The sequence below is a fragment of the Vulpes lagopus genome, chromosome 20, assembly GCF_018345385.1.
Source record: "Vulpes lagopus strain Blue_001 chromosome 20, ASM1834538v1, whole genome shotgun sequence".
Lineage (NCBI taxonomy): Eukaryota > Metazoa > Chordata > Mammalia > Carnivora > Canidae > Vulpes > Vulpes lagopus.
The window spans coordinates 30421696-30444166 of NC_054843.1; positions in this window are offsets into that span (position 1 = coordinate 30421696).

Sequence of the window (22471 nt, forward strand, 5' to 3'; positions counted from 1 at the left end):
CCTGGAACAGAATTCCTCAGCCAAGTTGCTTTTATATTCTTGACTCCATGCAACTGTGAGCAATAAATGTTTACTGTTGCTTTCAGCCACTGATTACAGCAATAATTTATTATGTGGCAATAGATAATCAATATATCATAATGTCTAAAGTGGAAATACATGAGAAGAAAAAACTGGGGGAGGTGGGGTAGTGCTATGTATAGTATTGTCCATGCTCATTTAGGAAGATCCAAATGAACAAGTTGAGAAGAACTCAGATATTCTCTCCTACTTGGACACTTTAGAGACTGGCCAGAGATCAAACCAGTATTTCTTGAGGTAACCTAACTGTTCTAAAGTACAATTTCTAAACTCTCTTCAATTCCATTTTTATTTTAATAAGGATTTTCATTTACAGAAAGCTGTTTGCCCTTACACTTTGATGTCCTGTACTGTTCATACTGTATTTATCAAGTATGATGAAAAGCAATAGATATATATTCTTTTATTATGTTAAATTATGATTGCCATTATTAATCGGCAAAATGTGGAGTGTATGTTCTTTTCACAGTAATATATGCCTTTTGTAACTTCACTTGGTTATTTTATTGTAAATGAGTAAAAAAAAATCTTAAGAGATTGTATGTAATATTTATTTCATTAATCTCTTTCCTTGTTTACGTAAATTTTGAAAGATTGCTTGATTTCTTTACAGAAATCTATCCTGATGCTGTGGAAGTAGTTTGGTACTGCATACCACTAGGGGTGGTATGCAGATCTTCGTGAAGACCCTGACCGGCAAGACCATCACCCTGGAGGTGGAGCCCAGTGATACCATTGAAAATGTGAAGTCCAAGATCCAGGATAAAGAGGGCATCCCCCCTGACCAGCAGAGGCTCATCTTTGCAGGCAAGCAGCTGGAAGATGGCCGCACTCTTTCTGATTACAACATCCAGAAAGTTAGTCAACTCTCCACCTGGTTCTTCGTCTGAGGGTGGCTTTGTCTGGCTGTTAATTCTTCAATCTTGAATTCTTAGTGCCCAATGATGGCATTGCTCTGCACTCTAGCCATTTGCCCCAATTTAAGTTTAGAAATTACCAGTTTCAGTAAGAGCTGAATCACTGGTTTTCTCAATAGCTGTTCAAAATGTTAATAAAAGTTTTGTTGCATGGTAAAAAAAAAAAAAAAAAAAGAAAAAAAAAAGAAAGAAACATCTTCTAGTTCAGCAAACAACTTATTAAAATGAAACATTTCTAAAAAGAAGAAGCCTTATCTAAAAGATAAGGCTTTTGGTTTTCTGGTTTATATTCAAATATCCTGATAAAGAAACAAGGCTCTCAACTATAAACAAACATGCCTGGTAGCTAGAAGAGGTTTCTATTGAGAGCCAAGTTATAGACACTAGACACTATCAGTGAGTCATTGGAATTCAAATCCCAGGGTTTGATAATATTTTTCTTAGATCCTCTAAACATATTCAAGTGAAATGTCCCCAAGCTGTAATTTGCTTGGATATGTTCAATAGATAGGACCAATGAGGTTGGTGAAATGTCCAAATATATGCATAGCAAAGATAAGAAATGACTGCTGAATTCCTGGGCTCAGTTTCCAGCTTTTAGCACAAACATGTCCCTAGAACCATTCTTTGAATATCATCAGAAATGCTCTCTGCATCAATTGAGAGCACTGGAATAAAAATATATAGTTAAATATTTATCAGTAAGGAACATCCACAGAAAACATACTATAGTTCATAAGATATTAAATTTGGAAATCATAGAAAAATATATATCGCAAATACCAAAGGACTAAAAAATTATAAATATCACAAAAGAAACAATTTTTGAATCAATACTTAGTATTTAAAGTCTTTAAAATATGTACATGTTTAGCTCTTTGCATTCTTTCATTTAACAAACGTTTAATAAGTCACCACCGTTCCTGAAGCACCATGGTGGGGACTGAAAACATGAGGCTGATAACACAAAATACTTCTCCTGAGTAGCACGTGATCTCAACAAATTGAAATGTGTTACCTTTTTCTATTATTCAGTAAACTAAATTGTTCATGTTTACAAAATTAAGCACACACACACAATTTCAAAGAAAAACAGAATCACTCTTGTCTGTGTCAGACATGAATTCTGGTGCTCCATTTAACATCCACAAACTGTTCTGCCAAGTTTAAAATAATAACCATATGCAACTTTACATATCTTTAAACTTTCTTATTTGCCATTCTCTCCCTCCAACAGTATAATTCCTTTTTCTCTTCAGTCTCATTTCCTCTTCTAAAAATCCAAGAAAATAATTGACGAATTATTATGAAAGAAACTTTTATCCTGGAAAAAGAGGTCAAGTTTATTCTGTTCCTTTCAAGAGTGTGGGTGGCGAGCAGGATTTCAGTTACTTAGAAAACCTGAAAGTTAGTGTATCTTTTTAATATTGAATACAGAATGGAAATTAATTTCTCACCATAGTGGGTGATAGATGTGATCAACAAGAGGAACAATGGCTTGACTTCAATAAGCTGTAGTGAAAAAAGAACACAGAAATTTTACTATCCAAAATCAGATGATGCTAATAGAGTCTACTTTATCCTAAAAACTGCCATGGAATTAGAACAGGATCATCCCATCTGACTTAAATTTTCCTGTTAAAAACAACAGCAAAATGTTCCTGAGGTTCTTGTAAAGCTTTGAAAGATTGTACCCCAGGCAGCTAAGTGGGGGTCCTGCAGGGTTTCCAAGGAGGTGGAATTGACAGTTCCCTAATCTGTTCAGACAGAACTCCTAGAGAGTGAACCATAAAAAGGACACAGTACCCACAGTTCATACTCACTCCCCCCTAACTCACCCTCCTTCCCCCCCAAAAATGCACATAGCACTACATAGAATTTTGGTTGGATTGCAAAATGGTTTAAAGTCCAAATCCATAGACAGCAAATAGTAAAGGCAATCATCCCTAATTGCCCTCAAACATGCCAAATGGGAAGTTCTTTCAGAGAGACCTATACAAGAATGATTTTTTAAAAAAACATTTGTGTTTTGACAGAATTGGTTTTATGATTGTAAACCCAATTTCCTCTAAAAGACTCTCTTGAGGTATTTTGAAGACTAGAGAAAAATGAACAAAGGGTTCTCATAGTTCTATTAGAGAAAAACATATTTAAAGGATCTCAAAGACGCAGGTTTCCCATTAGAAGGATAATAAGGATTTAAAAACAAAACCTCTATGATATTCATAGATGGTCCCAAGATTTTGTCTTATTCCCAGGAAAAAAGCAAAATTTGAGCTACATAATCAAGATTTTCTTGGGCATTATTTAAAAATGAAGTTTATTATAATTCCTATTTTGTCTTCACTTTTCATATTTGCATTACAAATATGCATCTTAGGTATATATCTATTTTCAGAAAACAGAAGCTATGCTTGTGCAGCTGGTTATTTTTAAAAGTGCTTCATGTTCCAGAGAGGTGTTACGACTTGTCCTCAATCCATGTGAGGAAAGAGTAAGTGTGTTAAAAAGTGTTTGCTCTCCCTTCGTAAATAAGTTGTTAGGCACTACATGTTGAAACTCCTGACAGGGACAAAGGACTGAAGGAGACTTGCAAGGACTTAGCTCATAATTCAAGTAGGTGCCATTGCTTTATGCTAGGAGACTGGAAGGTTGCAGCAGAATTGCATGAGCAATTGTATTTGGTGTCATAAATCAGAGGATAATGCTTTTATTAATTATTTGTTGAATCCTGCTTTTGGTTTTGCACAGAACTTTAGCTTTGGAATGATTTTAAGCCAGAAAATCATACCACACCCTCATTAGGTCATAACTACTTTCTAACTAGATCTCTGGAACATTATGTAGATAGACTCACTAGCCTCATTAGCAATGAAGTAATCATATTTTATCCAAAGTTAAACATGATGTGCTTTTGGCTTTTTTTCAATTTTAGATGAGATGAAATTTTTTGGTATATATTTAAAATATATACGTGATAGAAGATACTTATTTTTTTTGTACCACACTTGATTATTTCTGTAAGCATAATAAATGAATGGACTCTTCTGAAATAGAACATATGAAAGTAGAAGAGAGAGTGAGTAAGGGATTTCCAAAGGGAACAGCATGAGGTGAGGTGAATGTATTGATGTCCCACTTTAGCAATTTTAATTTTGTTTCAGAGTCTTAGATAGGGTAGGAAGGCTTAGCATATTTAACAAAGCCTTGAAGGGGAAAGTCCACCACGACATGAGCAGATAAGCAAAAGTCTCAAAGTTGGCTGTGGCAGGAGGTGAAAATAAAAAAGATGACTAGATGAAAGTAGCAGTGTCTACACTATACTAGGAAGAGCTGCATTGCTGCAATTTACCCAACAATTTTGTCAAATACCAATCGCTTGCAAAGCATTCTATACTAGGTGATCTTATGAATTCAAGTTCTGATTATAAGGAGGTAAAAAGGAAGCATTAAGCAGCTGTTCTATGTATTACTTAATTTTTTTTTTTAATTTTATTTTTTTTTTTTAATTTTATTTATTTATGATAGTCATACAGAGAGAAAGAGAGAGAGGCAGAGACACAGGCAGAGGGAGAAGCAGGCTCCATGCGCCGGGAGCCTGATGTGGGATTCGATCCCGGGTCTCCAGGATCGCGCCCTGGGCCAAAGGCAGGTGCCAAACCGCTGCGCCACCCAGGGATCCCCTGTGTTACTTAATTTTGCAGCAACCACATAAGGTAAATATTGATATATCCTTTTTCTATAGGCTCAGAAGACCAAGGTAACCTGCTCTAAGTCAAATCTCTACATAAAACTCAGTTGTTCTCCAAAGATCCACATTGACTTTATCCTCATTGAGTTTATCAATGATGTAAGTTCACAAAATTTGTAGGAAACAAGGAACTGTGTGCAAAAATATTTAACAGTATTTAGACTTTTCAGATAAATTTGTGCGTCAGATAATATAAAGATAAAAATTTTATGCAATATTGAATATATTTGACATAAGATGTGAAACTTGTAGTAATAACAGGCATGGCAATTTATAAAAGTCTTCATTTATTCTACAAAGAAACTTAAAGTCTAACTTAAACCCCATTCTGTCTAATGTTTTTCCCAGCTACTACTGGAAAAACACAGAAAGCATCAGAGATATCTAAGTTATTTCAGCTATAAAACTTGAACTTTCTCAAGAGTTTCCCAGGGCTGGTGTTAAGCTATTAAGTTTGAGAAGAAAGTAAGAAAATGCATGCAACTAGTGTTTAGTCATAGATAGGTAAGGGATTGCCTGAGAGTGAGCCAGTCTCTGGTGGGACTGTTGCATGTAAGAACAATGTAGTGATCGCCCCTGTCATTCTGGACAACAGAAAACTCAAGGGGATTGTCTCTGACTCTCTTGTGTCTATCTCTGCCATGACACTGATCTTAGCCCATTCAGGCTGCTATAACAAAATAATGTAAACCAAATGGCTTATAAAAAACAAAATTTATTTCTCACAGCTCTAGGGCTAGAAGTGCCAGATAAGGGTGCCTGCACAGTCACATTCTAGTGAAGGCCCTCCCCCACCTGCAGACTGCTGCCTTATCACTGTATCCTCACATAGTTGGAGGGACAAGCTAGCTTTCTCAGGCCACTTATATAAGGGCACTAATTCCATTCATGAGGGCATCATCATATGCCCTCACCCTTCATAATCACCTAGCAAATGTCCACCTCCAAATACCATCACCTTGGGGTTTAGATTTCACATATAAATGTGGGGAGACACAAATATTCAGACCCTAGCAGCATCTTTCTACTCTGTAGCTAATGTACCATAACAACTTGGCACTTTCCTCTGAAGCATATCATCTCCTTAGTCTATCCCCATCTAGGAAATGGAGCACCAATTCTCTTAACTTTCTGGTCCCTCAGTTTAAAGAAGATACTATCTTTTCATCCTCCCCTTCAGAATTAACCTATGAGTAAAGATGGCTCTTGGAGACGTAGGATGTCTGCCCTTAACCCTAATAGTCTCCTTCCCAAAACAGAAGCTATTTTCCATTAAATGGGGAGGGAGCGAGACAGGCTGGTCCTTGCTGACCCAGGTCATTTAAGCTTAAAAGGTAGAAATGTGCCACCTTTGTTCTGTTGACAATTCCATCCTCTACCTCCTGGCAATGGTGGCTCTTAGGGCCAAATCTGAGAAGGAAAAGTCACAAGGCAAAAGGGGGGTATACAAGAGAAGAAATAAGTACCTGGAATTAAATTATATTTCTACCATCATTTGTCTCCAGAAACTCAATGCTTATAGTCAACCAGTAATGCAGATGTTAATGAATTTTAAACAAGGATTACTATAGCACAGACACCTGGTTGGAAAGAGAAATATTTAGTCAGTGACCCAGATGTTTCCAGATATTTAGTAATGTGTATACAATAAAAATGCCTAAATCTGTTTCCATTTGAGGGACTGTTTGGGGGACTGTATACAATTATATAGAACATATTTTTAACTTTACAATCACTGTGGAAAAAAACAATATTCTTCAGGAACCAGAAGGGTAGGAAAACATAATTTGAGAAATTTAAAATTATATATACAATTCTAATGTAATATATAGTATTTAACATATCGTACATTATATTAGATGTATATATATTAGAGAGATGGAGGGAGACACTTATTTTTCTCTTACACTATTCATTCTACCTGATGGGATGGTTAGCAGCATTTTTAATTGGCTGTGATGTTTAATATAATAATCTTATAAAGGAACAAATATAATGCTGAGTCTTTTCCTATGAGTTAGAACTTTTTCAAAAAAAAAAAAAGAACTTTTTCTACTGCTTAAGTTCTTATTTATTTTAGGTACAAGAATCAGAAAATGTTCAGAAATATGCAAATTTTCAAGTCATTTGTTTCATTTTTATAAATTGGATTCTTCTAAAATGCCTGATACTCTACAAGCCTCCAATATAGGTTGCATATCAGTGAAAGTCAGTAACGCCTTTAATCCTTTACATCCTAAAATTCTTGCAAACATTTTACATAATAAATATCTTGACAAACACACATATTTTGTTTTATGAGAACCACTATCTTTTCTGGGGATATAGTATTTTTTTAAAGGCAAAATGCAGTTTACACCATGATCAATTATTCAACTACAGATTTAAAATGGTTATTTATAAATTGCCTAATATGGTTGCCTTGTTTAATGGTTATTTTCATTATTTATTAGATTAATGTTGTAAACACAGTATTGATCCAAAGGGCAATGCATTCCATAAAATATATCTAACCATAAAATTGAGCAATAAAAGTGGAAATATAAAAACTCCTAGATCGGTTTCATTAGCCCCTTAGAAAGATGTGTAAACCTTTGTGCTTCTAAAATATAGACGCAAGGGACAATTTAATTATTAGATGCACATATTGTCAAACATCATTATCATTGAAGCAATTAGCCTTTTGAACACATCTTAATCCTGCACTTTTAAGGAAAATAATTTAGAATATTCTGTTTAATAGAGAACCACTTCATATAGGTAAGAGATATACTGCATTATAACATTTGAAATTATTTTTGCCCTGATATTCTTAAGAGGTTGAAAATTTTCCAAAGCATCATAATGTGTAATAAACTAACAACATTTTTTTTCCACTTTACATACATCCCATTATCCCTACCTACACACACAGGCAATTTGATCCAGTTTTTGAAATTGCTTATTTTAATGGCAAGTTCTCATACTATTTCTCTTCCTGTGAATGATGTTTCATTCCTAACACAATCACAATACGTTCTCCTTATAACATCATTACAGTAAACACTCCTATATGTGTTTGGCCTATGAGGGATTCTGAGTACTTAGAAAATTTGAATCATCTTCAAAATGTCTCTTGCATAAATGTCTCTTGTTTTCTGTTCCTACTGCTAACTTAACACTGACCCTCTTAACTTCTTGTTCCCCTACTGCAATGGTCACCTAACTGGCCTCTCTCTCCAATCAATACTCCACACTACTGCTAGAGTTATGGCTACTCCCCCTGTTGTAAAACAATCATATCCTATTGCTTGGAATAAATAACCAATTACTTAGCCAGGCATTTAAAGCTCCTCATCATATAACCCAACCTATATTTCATCCTTCTCCCTCTACTTCCACACGTGACCATCACTTTGCCCAATCCTCGTGTTTCCCCGAATGTTGTTCATATTATTTTTGCCTCAAGCTTTCTCTATCTGAAATGATCAAATAGACTTGTGCTTCAGACTAAATCTTACCCTCCTACAAGCCACTCACAGGTGTCACTCTTCAGAATTCATGAACTGCTTTTCTATGTTGTCATAAGATTGTTTAAATGTTAATCATAGCACGTTACAGTCCTCTACACTTGTTCCTGGATACCTGTCTCCCTCCCTGGAATAACAGCGCATGGAGGCAAGAGAGAAAATTCACTTTGTTTGTCAACTTACAGTGTCTTCAACAACAAACATGTACCAGTTGATTTGACTGAAAGCTTGAGTGATTTTTAAGTTATATTATGCATATTTTACCTTCTTAAAAATGCTATATCATTTACTTTTTTCTTGATGATTCAGGGCGAAATTCACTAACATTATATATTGGACTATAATCCCTCAGGAACCACTAAGTCTTCATCAAGTCCTTTGTCTCTAGAGTAAATAGCTACAAACTGCAGAGATTTGATTCAGGAAATTCTATATCCTTGGACTCTACGCCAGCAGCTTTATTTTAATCAGTTGCCTGGGGGTAGGCCTGAAGGAGTTACTCTCCCTCCTTCACAGAATAAACATCAAGGTCTCTTTAGCAGCAGTTTGCTTCTAAGCCTTACTGCCCTTACAGATTGAAGGATGTTCCTGAAATGCTGTATAACACTGGCTCCAAAGACTTAGGCTCCACGAGAAATAAAAAGCAACTTCTTTATGTTTAGGCAAGAAAAAGTTGCAATTTGGTTCTTAGAGCCCTGATTCTTGGGATGGATCCTCTCACTTTCAGAGGATAGGGGAGCCAGGACTGGGGGCTAGCACTCTCAGGAGGGAGAGATAATCATGCCACGGGGAGGGGGGGGGGGCATTCCCCTATCCCACCTCAGTGTGTAAAGAAATGGAGTGGAACTTCCCTCTGGTGGTAGACACCCTTTGTCAGGTAGCCTAGCTATTACTGCTTCCTTCTCAATAGGAATGCAAATTGTCTTACTGCTTCTTTGTTATTTGGAAGGTCATGGGGCGCTAGGTCAGCAGAGCCCTCAAGGGAGGTAAAATATAGCAAGGGCGAAAACCCAATGCCATCTGAGGGAACGTGGCTCTCATTTCCTCTGGGAACTTCCAATTATGTTCCATTCCTAACCTCTCCCTGCTCTCCAAAGCTATAACTTCTGGATTCAATAATAGCTACTGTTCTTTTTTTTTTTTTTTTTTGGCTTTCCAGTACTTTTCCAAGCAACCTTAGTTTTTCTTTCTTTTTTTTAAGATTTTATTTATTTATTCATGAGACACAGAGAGAGAGGCAGAGACACAGGCAGAAGGAGAAGCAGGCTCCCTGCAAGGAGCCTGATGCAGGACTCCATCCCAGATCCTGGGTTCATGACCTGAGCCAAAGGCAGATGTCAACCCCTGAGCCACCCAGGAGTCCCAACCTCAGTTTTTCTTAAATGGATGTCTCTTTCTCCCTTGAAAGTAGATATATTGTTTTTACATGAGAAATCAGAATAATACAATAGTATTTTTGCCTTAGTTTTTTAAAAACACACACACAATTTGTGTTAAAGACTTCTTTTGAGGATTCTTATGAACAAAAATCATTCCTGGTAACATATGGAAGCACATATAGCATATTCACAGAGGTAAAGAGAAGAGCCTGTTTGTCCTCCTACATTTCCTCCTGGAGCTCAGCTTATAACTTGGCTGCCAGAAGAAAATGTTTCTCAGAGCAGTTTTTACATGGTTATAGATCTGAGGTCAAGCACTGCCTCTCTGGTTCTTCAAAAAATGCTTTCAGTATAAATGATTACAAGCCCAGAAATTCAGAAGTTTGTTCTCATTGCTTTTGTTGCCAACACATAGTGATCTTTAAAAAGTCACTACTATTTGAGCCTCAGTTCCCTTCTTTGTTAAATTGAGATAACAACCGTTGGCCTCCCATCCCATGGCATTGATCTAAAAAGATCAGGTGAAATTGGAAGAGAAAAACACACAAATATCTAAAACACCAAATATAATAATGAAATAATTTACGTGCTCTTACTTTGCAAACTCTAAAGAGATACAATTATGCTTTTTGATTATAATTGCCCCCTAACAATATTGAGGACATTGGTTAACCCACAAGGTCAGAGAGAACAATACTGCACATATAGTTGCTACTTTTCTAGCCTTGCTACACTACACTCACCTCCTGAATGCCCTTCCAGAAAGCTTTCTCTTCATAATGGCTCAAACCAAGTTTCTTGTCTGCAGCCATAAAAATCAAAACTTTTTTTTTACCTTAAATGCAAATACTTATGCTTAGTAAATACCAGAATATTTCTGGCAGTCATCCCAAATATCTTTACTGTCCTCATCCTCAGAGACCCAAAGACCCTCACATTATTTGTGATGTATGTCCTAAGAAGATGGTGGTTATTTAAAGCCCGTATGGCATGCAGACAGCAGGGGACACAGAAGGAAAAAGCCACCTTCTTATATCTCCCTAGTTCGGCCACCAATTAAGTATTCTCTTAGAAAATTACAGTGTGAGAAAATCTGTGAGATTTTTTTTTTTTAAATCTGTGAAAGTTTGAAGTTCATCTTGTACTTTATATCTAAAAAAGTTTCATACAGAAACAGAGCCTAATATTTTCTTGGCAAATTTTGGCCTTCATGAAGGGATATAGCTGTCTCCCTGCCATGTGGTAGTACTAAAGTAATACCAGCAGATCTAAGCAAACAAAACTTTGAGGTGAATATCATCTCATCTTCCCCCCACCCCTCAATTGTCATGTATACAAAGAAGTCCTAAGAACCTGCAACTGATTTTGAATCAGCCTGGAAGGTAGGTTATTCTGCTGCCCATTGACTGGCATTGTTTCCTCCATTCAAGAACTTGAAAGATTTATCACATAAAAATCCATTTTTATCCAAAAGGTGTATCTTTACTGATTGGGTATTTGTTTTAGATTTTAAAGAGTTATTAGGTAGATTGTATTTTTCACAAAACATTGAAGTGAGGCTTAAAATCAACAGATGTTCTGAGCACCCATCCAAAAGCAACAGAATACACATTCTTAAATTCACATGGAACATCCCCCAGGATAGAACATATATTAGTCTACAAAATAATATTCTTAATAAATTTAAGAAGATTGAAATCATATCAAGCATCTTTCCCAACTGCAATGGTATGAAACTAGAAATGAGTTAAAGGATGGAGAACAGAATATTCAGAGAAATGTAGATATTAAACAACATGCTACTGAACCAATGGGTCAAAGAAGAAAGAAAAATTTAAAAATACCTTAAGGCAAATGAAAAAAAGGAAAATATACCTAAACCTAGGGGATATAGCAAAAGTGATTCTAAGAGGGACATTTAAAGCAATAAATGCCTACATCAAGAAACAAGAAAAAATTCAGACAACCAAACTTTACACCTCAAAGAATGAGAAAAATAAAGAGCAAATGAAGTCCAAGGTTAGAAGGAAGGAAATAAATATCAGAGTGGAAATAATGAAAGATCAGAGTGGAAATAATGAGAAAGATCAATGAAACTAAGAGCTGGGCTTGTTTTTTGGGTTTTTTTTTTTTTTAAGTTAAAAAAAATTGACATATCTTTAGCTGGACTCACCAGGAAAAAAAGACAGGACTCAAAATCAGAAATGAAAGAAGAGATATTCTAAGTGATCATTTATGATAGCCAACACATAGAAGCCACCTAAGCATACATATGATGGATGAATGCATAAAGAAAAATGTGATAGATATATACAATGGAATATTACCCATACATTAAAAAGAAGGAAATCTTGCTATTTGCACCAACATGGATGGACCTTAAAGGTCCAAGAAAAAAAAAAAAAAAAAAGCACTGGACACATACCTACAGAGAACAGATTGGTAGTTGCCAGAGGTGGGGACTGTGGAGAATGGATGAAATGTGTGAAGCTGGTTAAGAAGTACCAACTTCCAGTTATAAAACCAACAAATTCTGGGGATGTAATATACAACATGGTGACTATATATAATTAACAACATTGTATTGAATATTTCAAAGTTGCTAAGGGTAAACCTTGAAAGGTCTCATCACAAGAAAAAAAAATATAGCTATGTGTAGTGACAGATGCTAACAACTTACTGTGGTGATCATTTCACAACATATACAGATATAAAATCATTATGCTGTACACCTGAAACATGTTATATGTCAATTATATCTCAATAAAAGCAGAGATGAACTTAATAGTTACAACTAGTAATATCCAGAAGTTAAAAACCACACTCTTAATATTATTGTTTCTCTCTTTATGAACTAGTAAATGAAACTTATAAATAAAATACACCCACACAGTTTGGTTCCATTGTATAGGGAAGTTGCAGTCTCATCAATACACTCTGTGCTGGTCAAGAATCCTATGTTCCTTCTAAGTTTACTTGGTATTTCATCCTGAGCTGTGGCTATTGTGAAATATTTTGATCTTTCCAGGTCCCAGTCATACCTCTAAGTCCCCAGATAGATCAAAGGGTTAGTGCACATAGAATAACACAATGGCAAAAGGTTTTATTGATATTTCTTTATCTCCTTTATTTCCCAGGCCTCACATCCCATCATCTCTAATTCAACAAGGTCTCTATATCATCCCTGTTCTGTGCCCACAATGACTGACTACCCTATTTTAGAAGACCCTTCTCTGGGTCTCCTTGCCTCCAAATTCAATCTCTTCTAATCTACCCTTCACATTGACTCCAGGGTAGTTTCCCTAAAACATAGTCAGAACAAGCCCTTTCCTTCCTCATTTTTTCTTCTACAACTAACTCTCTATTGCCTAAAAATAAATCTCTGCCATGACGTTGAAGTGCTATGGTCTGATCCTCAGTATCTATCCTATCTGTCCCAACCTTATTCCTTTCTATCCCACTCCATTTATCCTATCTTACAAACTTTTTCACTTCCTCACTCATTGTCTTGGTCTTGAGCCTACGAAATCTTTGCTCATTCTATTGAAGCTCCTCCAGACCCACCTCAATCATCACAGTTCCTTATTCCTTCTATTCAGAAATAATTGCTTTTTTCCTAATGTATCAACAGAATGTTGCTTGCAACTATTTACTTAGTTATAACTTGTGTTTAAAATTATGTGTTTGCACACATGTCTCTCCCACTCTATGGGAAGGAAGTTCATTGAAAAGATGAAAGTTAGCCATAAGCTATTGCCAGGATTTCAGATTCCAACCCAGACAGACCAGGTTTAAACCTCACTTCTTCCACTTACTATTTACGTATTTATAGGCAAACTGATTAACATTTCCAGGCCTCATGTTTTACTTTATTTTTTGGAAAATTAGAATAATATCATCTGCTTTTCAGATTTATTACAATAATTAAATAATATGGCATTCATAGAGCATCTGCACTATGAGGTCCTAGTCAGAGCTTGTTGAATTGATGGTAAATGATAGCAGTAATGAGACAAAAGGACATTCTAGGTGAAAAAAGCAAAACAAGTACAGATATATGTACACACAGTGGTAAGCATGCTCCAGAATCACTAAGCAGCTTCTGTGACCAGAACAGGGAGTACTTATGGACAGTGGACAATTAGCTTACATAGTTTGTGTGAGGTCATAGCATTTGGGTGATAGCATTAGGATTTTTTTTCTTTTTTAGCATTAGGATTTTGATGTGTATAATACCCCTTGTGTCAGTAATTGCTTACTTTCATTTTCCGTAGATTTAACCTTCTAGGTAAGCTTCAAGGAGTGTTTATATGCTGCATTTTCTAACAAAGACATATGCAAAGCCATTTTTGCTCTAAAAGTATCTTTTCCTGTAAACTTGTTTTTTCCTTTTTCTGAGTTGAGATCATTTTCTGTTGGGAAGTCACATATGGCTAAACTCTCCTCAAATGGTGGCTCCTTCTTTGTTCCAGTTTAGTTGTCCTTCTAGCTGTTTCCAGGTTTAGACACTAACTATAATATATAGGAGGGAAATTAACCATTGTTTCTCACAATAGTGTTTTAATTATTGTTTGCTTTCCATTTTTCCTAATTTATTCATTCATTTGACAATTTTGTCATCAAATGCTTATTATGAGCCAAGTACTATTCTAATCATGAAAGTAAAATGGTAGTTGTCTAACATACTCAATCTCTAATTGTATGGAAGAAGTCTGAGTCTATTAGAAAATTCATCAGGAATTATATTATCCAAATCATTTATAAAAATGTCAGATTTGCTCAGACAACGGTTCCAGGATACCTAATTTCAACTTCAACCTCCTAATTTTCCATTTGTTGTATTCCCTATCTGTAAAGATTTTTTGATAAAAAAAATATCTTCTTATTCAAATTCTTATTGTATCTGAGATACTTAAATTTTTTAGACATGGAAATATATCAAAGGGTATATTAAATTCAAAATAAATTACCACTTCTGCCTTTTCCACATGTGTATTAGCTGTCAGCAAATAGTCCACATTCCTGGACGGATAAGATTGCATCAGCGATTTTAGTATAAAACACACCACACTGAGAAGGTGGATAACTTTTAAATTATAATCATAGAGATACTTGAACTTGAATTCACACTGTCACTTTCAGAGATTGTGAACATGAGCAAATTCTTAAACATATCTATACCTCAGATTTCGTAAAACTTGAATACTCAGAGAACTGAAATAGGCTTAATTTAAATATTTTAATTTTACATAAGGTTTTTTTTTTGTTTGGTTGTTTTTTTGTTTTTTTTTTTTTAGATTTTACTTATTTAAGAGAGAGAGAGAACACTAACAGGGGGGAATGGCAGAGAAGAAGCAGAGAGAAGCAGAGAGAGAAGCAGACTCCCTGCTAAGCAAGAAGGCCAATGTGTGGCTCCATCCCAGGACCCTGACCTGAGCTGAAGGCAGATGCTTACCCAAGTGAGCCACACAGATACTCCTATATAAGGTGTCCAGCATATCATGGACACCCAAAGGTACCTACTTTTTTGCTATCATTATTTCAGCTTTTAAGACTAATTTATTTGAAGTCAATAAGCATTAAGGACATTAAGAAGGAATTTCTACCACAATGAACAACATAGATGAGCCAGGAGGACATTATGCTAAGTGAAATAGGCCATTCACAGGACAAACACTGCATGATTCTACTCATGAATTATCTAAAGTAGTCAAACTCATAAAAGCAGAGAGTGGAATGACAGTTGCCAAGGCTGAGGAGAGAAGGAAATGAAGAGTTACTATCCAATGAGTATAAGTTTCAGTTCTAGAAATCTTCTGTATAACACAGTGCTTATAGTTAATAAAACTGTACTGTGCACTTAAAAATTTAAGACACTAGATCTTCTGTTGGGAGTCTTGACCAAAAAAAAAAAAAGAAAATTGGCAGAAGAAAATCTTTGGAGGTGATGCATATTGATTGTGGTGATGGTTTTATGGTTGTGCACATACAAACTCAAATAGTATACATTCAATATGTACATTTTTAATATAGTAATTATACCTCATTAAAGCTTTTTCTTTTAAGAACAGTATGTTCCAGGTCTTGTGATGAAATGGGAAGGAAAAATAAACAAGTATAACCCAGCTTTTGTGAAGTTCCAATATCTAGTGGAGGAGACACACTCATGGACTTCATTGTAAAATCTCCAATCTTAGGGAGTGAGTCTGTTTTTGCATACCACTGACTCTCAGGGCTGATCACAGTGCCTAAAATACTTAATTTTGGCAGGGAATGGAAGACAATCATAATCCTAAGTATACTACATTAATCAGTTCTGATTTACATATTAAAGAACAGTCCATATATGTTCAAACCAGTAGCACAGGCAACAGAACAAAATTTTGCCCCCTTGCCAAGAAAGCCAGACTTATCATGAAGCCAAATGAAGCCTAAATCTCAGAGTTCCCTACCTCTTAATTTTATATTAATAATTCACATTTTTTAAAGAGAGCCCTCCAAATTTTATAAACTTCAGGCAACAAAAAACCTGGATCTACTATCCTTGCCAAGATGTATACAACTCTCACTTCAAATGTGAGTGGGATTACATTTTATAAAAAGGTAGAATAAATGATGAAATAAAAACTCATATGGGATAATAAAAAAAAAAATGAGTATGGGATACATGTGCTAGAAGAGGCTGTTGTCTGTTGATACTACTTCTGCCCATTGAGAAGATGCTATAAGAAGTAGTGGTATAAATTGTAGTAATGTCCTTTGTTTAGAATATAAAACTTATTAAAAATAAGAGATGTTTCTAAAATTATTTCATATGCAACAGTCAATATTTATTTTAGAACAGAAACACATGAGGCAACTGGGTGGTTCAGTTTGTTAAGCATCTGACTTAGGCTAAGGCCATGACCTCAGGGTCTTGGGATAGAGCCCCACAGTTAGCCCTGCAGCAAGTTTCTTGCTCAACAGGAAGTCTGCTTCTCTCCTTCCCTCTCCCCCTACCTCACTCATGCTTTCGCTCTCTCTCAAATAAATAAAATGAAAAAAAAAAAAAAAAAACCTCAGAAACTCAGAATATAAAGTGTTTTATTTAATATATCCTACTAAGTGAACTCAACCTAGCATTGTTCATTTTGCCTTATAAAATCCACAGTCCTACTCAGAATGTTAGTGAATTAATATCTAAGTGTCCAACAACCTAAAAATACTTTTACAAAGATCTACTTAATTTATCATTTAGTATTAAGTGGACCTTACTATGCAAATCTGAGAAAATTCAGATAAATATGTGTCTTCTCATAATGAACAGCAAAATAATTATAATTTTTAGCTATCTTTTCTGAAGATAAAGCTTTAAATATGTATTTATTCAATAAGATAATTTTTCTATTAATTTTTCTCCATATGTTCCTTTGGTGGTATATAAAATCAGTTCTCTCTCAAACCACTAAACTTTGAGTTTAAAAGATGGTTGTTTAACACTCAGGGCAACAATCATAATCATTTCATATCTTCAGCTCTATTAAGATGAAAAAAGAAAAAAAAGATGAAAAAGATTATCAAGTAGAATCTACATACCATTCACAGCACTTGCTATTTCTGGTGTAATTTCCAGCCTAATTTACTTTCTAATTAGAAAGTCTATCAGTTAGTCATATCAATGGAATAATTTCTAGCCCAAGTAAAACACATATCATTAATTCTGATAAATCTAATAAGTAACTTTGGAAACATTGTTATTTGCTTTTATTCCACTGTATTCCAAAATAGCCTGAAATATAGGCTTATCTAAGTAGAAAACACTCAAGACTTAAAAAAAATACTTATTTCAACTTTTCCAAAATTAACTCAAATATCTCTATGTAATCTCTTAAATATAAATATGTTCTCATAAAAATAGTTTGACATCAGATCTTTGTTTCTAATTCTATTCTCCAATTAAAGGAGAAATGACAGATTTTAAAACTGGGCCTGGAAATATACAGAATGAGCCTGGAGCAATTTATAGTGATAGAAAGTAAGGAAGTGCTCAAAATACACAGTCACAGAACAAAGTTGAAAGGATACTACCTGTGCTGAAGATTCTCTTCCTCACCAAGCCTGCAATTTATCTAAAAGAAAAAGACAAAACAAAAACCAAAGAACAAAACACCAACTCAAAAAGTATATATATGAGAAAACAAAACCAAACAAATACCAAAGAACAAAACACCAACTCACCACATGTTCATTGTAGCATTATTTACAAAGGCCAAGATATGAAAGCAGCCTACCTATCCATTGGTGGATGAATGGATAAAGAAAATGTGAGATATGTGTGTACACACACACACACACACACACACACACACACATATATATATATATAATGGAATATTATTTTACCATAAAAAATAATGAAATATTACCGTATGACAAAACAAAACAGCTCCTACATATAGAGGACAGATTGATGGTTGCCAGAGGTAGGGGGTGGGAGATAGGCAAATGGGTAAAGGGAGTCAAAAGTTACCACAAAAAGAAGGAAAAAGAAAAAAGAAAAAGGCTGCAATTTTTCATCCTGATACCAGGAGTACCCAAGGCACATTCTACATAACACACACACACACACACACACACAAAATCTTTCTTGTAGGAGAATCCTAAATAATTTGTATAGATAATCTAGCCTCAAAGAGGTGAAACAAAACTTCCTACTCCTATAGTGTGGGTTACACATATTGATTTCATTCCAAAGAGTGTATCATGGAAAGGAGAGGAAGAAAATTAATTACAGTAGAGAAACTGGACAAATACTTCAGCCAGGTGATTAAAATTAACATCAATAATAATGAGTCATGTTGACAGTATATCTTTGACATGATACAATGAAAATGGTATTTTACTTCTGTGGTATTTCTCCCCAAAACCCATAACCTCTGTACTATTATGATTAAAAGAAAACAAAATTTTTTGAACAATCCCAACTAAGGCACATTCTACAAAATACCTAATATACTTCAAATCTACTGAGATTACTAAAAACAAGGGAAGTCTGAGAAAATGTCACAGCTAAGAAATGAATAGGAGACATGATTATTAAATGTAATATGGTATACTAGATAACATTCTGAAACAATATATTAGGTAAAAACTAAGGAAATCTGAATCAAAGTTAAATTTTTGTTAAATAATTATGTATCACTTGATTCAGTTAGAACAAATGTGTCATATTAATGATGTTAATAAGTCTTATTTTCTAGAAAGAATTTTCTCACTGATCATAGAATTCAGATACAGACATCTCACTGCACATTAATCTTCAAGGTAGCTCTGAAATAAATACTTCATGGAAATTTTATCCACTTTAAATAGAAGTCATTTTTTATTTCTCTTCTTTGCATTTCTTCATGTAGTTTATAGTTCACTGCAACATATGTTTAAGTTACAAAAAGATAATCCATATAAATCTAGATAGATGGATAGGAAGATCCAAAAAATTGTGGATAGGAACATAGATGGATAGGAAGATCCAAAAAAATGTGATTTGAGTAATTGTGGCTGAAAAATAGTTTGTAAAAACAGAAATACTAACTAAAAAGGTATGGAAGAAAAAATAAGGAAGAGACAAAATGTCTACATGACCTAAGGTACACTATTGTTATTCTATATCCATTATAAGGTATTCTAATTCATGATTAATATATGGTGGTTGAAATGGCCAAAATATGCAAAATTGTTCAATTCCATTCGACATCATGGAATTGCCAACAACAAAAAATGTGATGCCAATATTCACTTACTAGAATAGTAAAAATGAAAAAAAATCCAACAAAACCAACTTCTGGTAAGGGCATGGAGAAACAGATTCCCCTACACTGTCAATGGATTGAGGGAGAAGTTGTAAGTTAGTATAACCATGCTGGAAAACTATTTGCCAATATATACTAAAAGAAAAGATATGTATACCCTGTGACTGAATAATTTCAATCCCAGGAATATCCCATCAGAAATGCATAGATGGGTTCACTAAAGGACATGTTCTAAAGTATTCATAGTAGCACTATTTGTAATAACAAAAACTAGAAACTCCTCAAGAGCAGAATTAAGAAACATTGCTCACTCATAAAACCTGTGACCTTAATCATCAAATATAGTAAGAGGTAGGCTGAGCGGCAGCTTCTAGGAGCACGTTCCGAGAGTAGGTTAAGTGTGCCAAAACTCATGGGGCTTTATACTTAGGATTTGTCCATTTTTCTTTCTATAGGTCTATGATTTAAAGAAAAACAAAAAACACAATGCTGCCAAGCCACCTGTGCTATTCTTCTCTCTTACAATAGGGTTTTTATTTTTAAAGATTTTATTTATTTATTCATGAGAGACACAAAGGAAGAGGCAGAGACATAGGCAGAGGGAGAAGCAGGCTCCCCATGGGGAGCCCAATGCAGGACTCAGTTCTGGGGCCCCCAGAATCATGCCCTGAGCCAAAGGCAGACATTCAACCAATGAGCCACCCAGGTACCCCCTTACAATAGGATTATATCTACACTCAGATTATGTTTTCCCACCTTTCATCTAGTTTTGTACCTCTTCATAAATTTGGCAGGCTAATCAATAGGAACTTTGTGTTAAGAGAACTATATTATATATATTTTTGTATTTTCTATGAATAGATCTATAATATGAGAATATTTTTGTATTTACTTTTTGCCAAAAAAAGTATACTTGTTCTCCTACATCTATACCATTACCCATTTAAAATGAACTTTTAAAATAATGTAAACCCCAATGTCAGATATTTTTCAGGCCACTTTTTTTTCCTTAAATATCTTCAATACATGAGGATGAATTCCTGTTTGAAAGTTAAAGATCATGTCACATTCACGCTTTCTAATAAAAACCCCAAAAGGGTGCTTGGGTGGCTCAGTCAGTTGAGGGACTTGATTTCTGCTCAGGTCATGATGTCACGGTCAGGAGATCTAGCCCCATGTAGGGCTTCTCATTCAGTGGGGAGTCAGCTTCTCTTCCTCTGCCCCTCACATTGTGTACCCTCTCTCTTTTTCTCTAAAATAAATAAATCTTCAAAAAAGAAAAATAGAAAAAAACATCACAAAGTAGTTTATGATATAGGGGTAGCACACAAGATGAAAAATAATGCTTAAGAAGACTTCTGTAGGGATACACGGGTGGCTCAGCCTTGAGCATCTGCCTTCAGCTCAGGACATGATCCCGGGATTGAGTCTCGCTTCCAGCTCCTGCATGGAGCCTGCTTCTCCTCCCTCTGCCTGTGTCTCTGCCTCTCTGTGTCTCTAATGAAAAAATAAAATCTTTTAAAAATAATAAAAAAAAGATTTCCGTATTTTAGTTAAACGCTACTGAATAATTTGAATTCTAGTTCCTAGACTCAATAACTATACCCATTTCAGAGTAATAAAGCTAACCAAATACTAAAGGAAAAACAAAAACAAAAAAAATGATCACAGAACTTCCTTGGTTTACATAGCAGTTAAGAGCTTATCAATGAATCTTAGGTAATTGAAGATTTATAATAATTTACTCCTTGCTTAGCAGGTAACAGACACTAGGCTAAGTACTTGATATATGTCATCTTATTTAAATCTTACAAGTCCTTTTTGCCCTTTCTTTTCTTCAGATTAAGACAATGAATTCTATAAAGTGACTGGCCTTTGACCTGGTATTTGAAAACATTTTTTTTTCATAAAGCCTGTGTCCTAACACCAAATATATCCATCCATTGATTATAGTCCTTTCCTTCAAAAAAAATTGATATGAACAAATAGAAATGTTTCATATTTTCATGAAATTTGCATTCTGATGGGGTTGTTTTGGATACCTAAGTCTGAGCCTAAAACTGAACAAAGAAACCCAATATAGATAATATTCATTAGTCTAGTTTCTTGATTCAAGTAAATATTTATTAGCCTGGAAACATAGATGTTTTGTACTCGTTATGATTAAATATACTGATATTATGCTGACCAATTTAAAAATGAACATCCTACATTTCTACGATTGTTGTTCACTAACAAATTATAAGAACATAAAAATTATTTCAAAGTTCACCCTTCAGATATACCTACTGTGAGCATGTCAGTAGACTTTCTTCCAGACACATCCCAATTAACCTATTAAGACATTGTTTCATATCTTTAATAGCTGCTAAATAGTCTATTATACAGACAAATCAAAATTTATTCAACTAGCTCCCTAGTGATGGACATGAACTCAATTATTTTTTTTGTGGTAGGTAGAAGAGTTTCTATAGACTTTGCAATGTAAATATCTCCATGAGGTTTTAAGCAATCATCTCTCTAGTGCAACATGTCATTACCCTTTGGCACAGTGTATAGAAAATAGGATCTATAGCTCTAGTGAAAATAGGGCAGCAAATTCTCACCCATTCAAGCTGACTTCAGACCTCCCAGTGGTGGTGTTCTGGCAGCCTGTGTGTCTACACAGAACTGGCCCTGAGTGCTCTCATCAGAAATTGCACAGATTGGCCTCAACAAATGAACCACATGGGTTAGCTGGGGTGTATCCCCAATTACCTGGGCCCATTCCTGAGAAAAAGCCATAGCTTTTTCTTAGACTACCCATGGGCAATCCTTTTAAATTGCATATTCAAAAAACCAACCACATTTTCACATTCCAAACACAGTGGCCTAAATTCATCTGTTTTATAGTCCTGTCAAATTGGCCTGTTTTTAATTTAAAGCTAGAAAATTCCTCTAATGTGTGGAATAGTCTAGTGACAAAAGGAGAAAGTCTTACAAATTATTGATGCAAGGGGATATTCTGAACTCCAGAAAAGTATTTTCCTAGGATTCTTACCAAAAA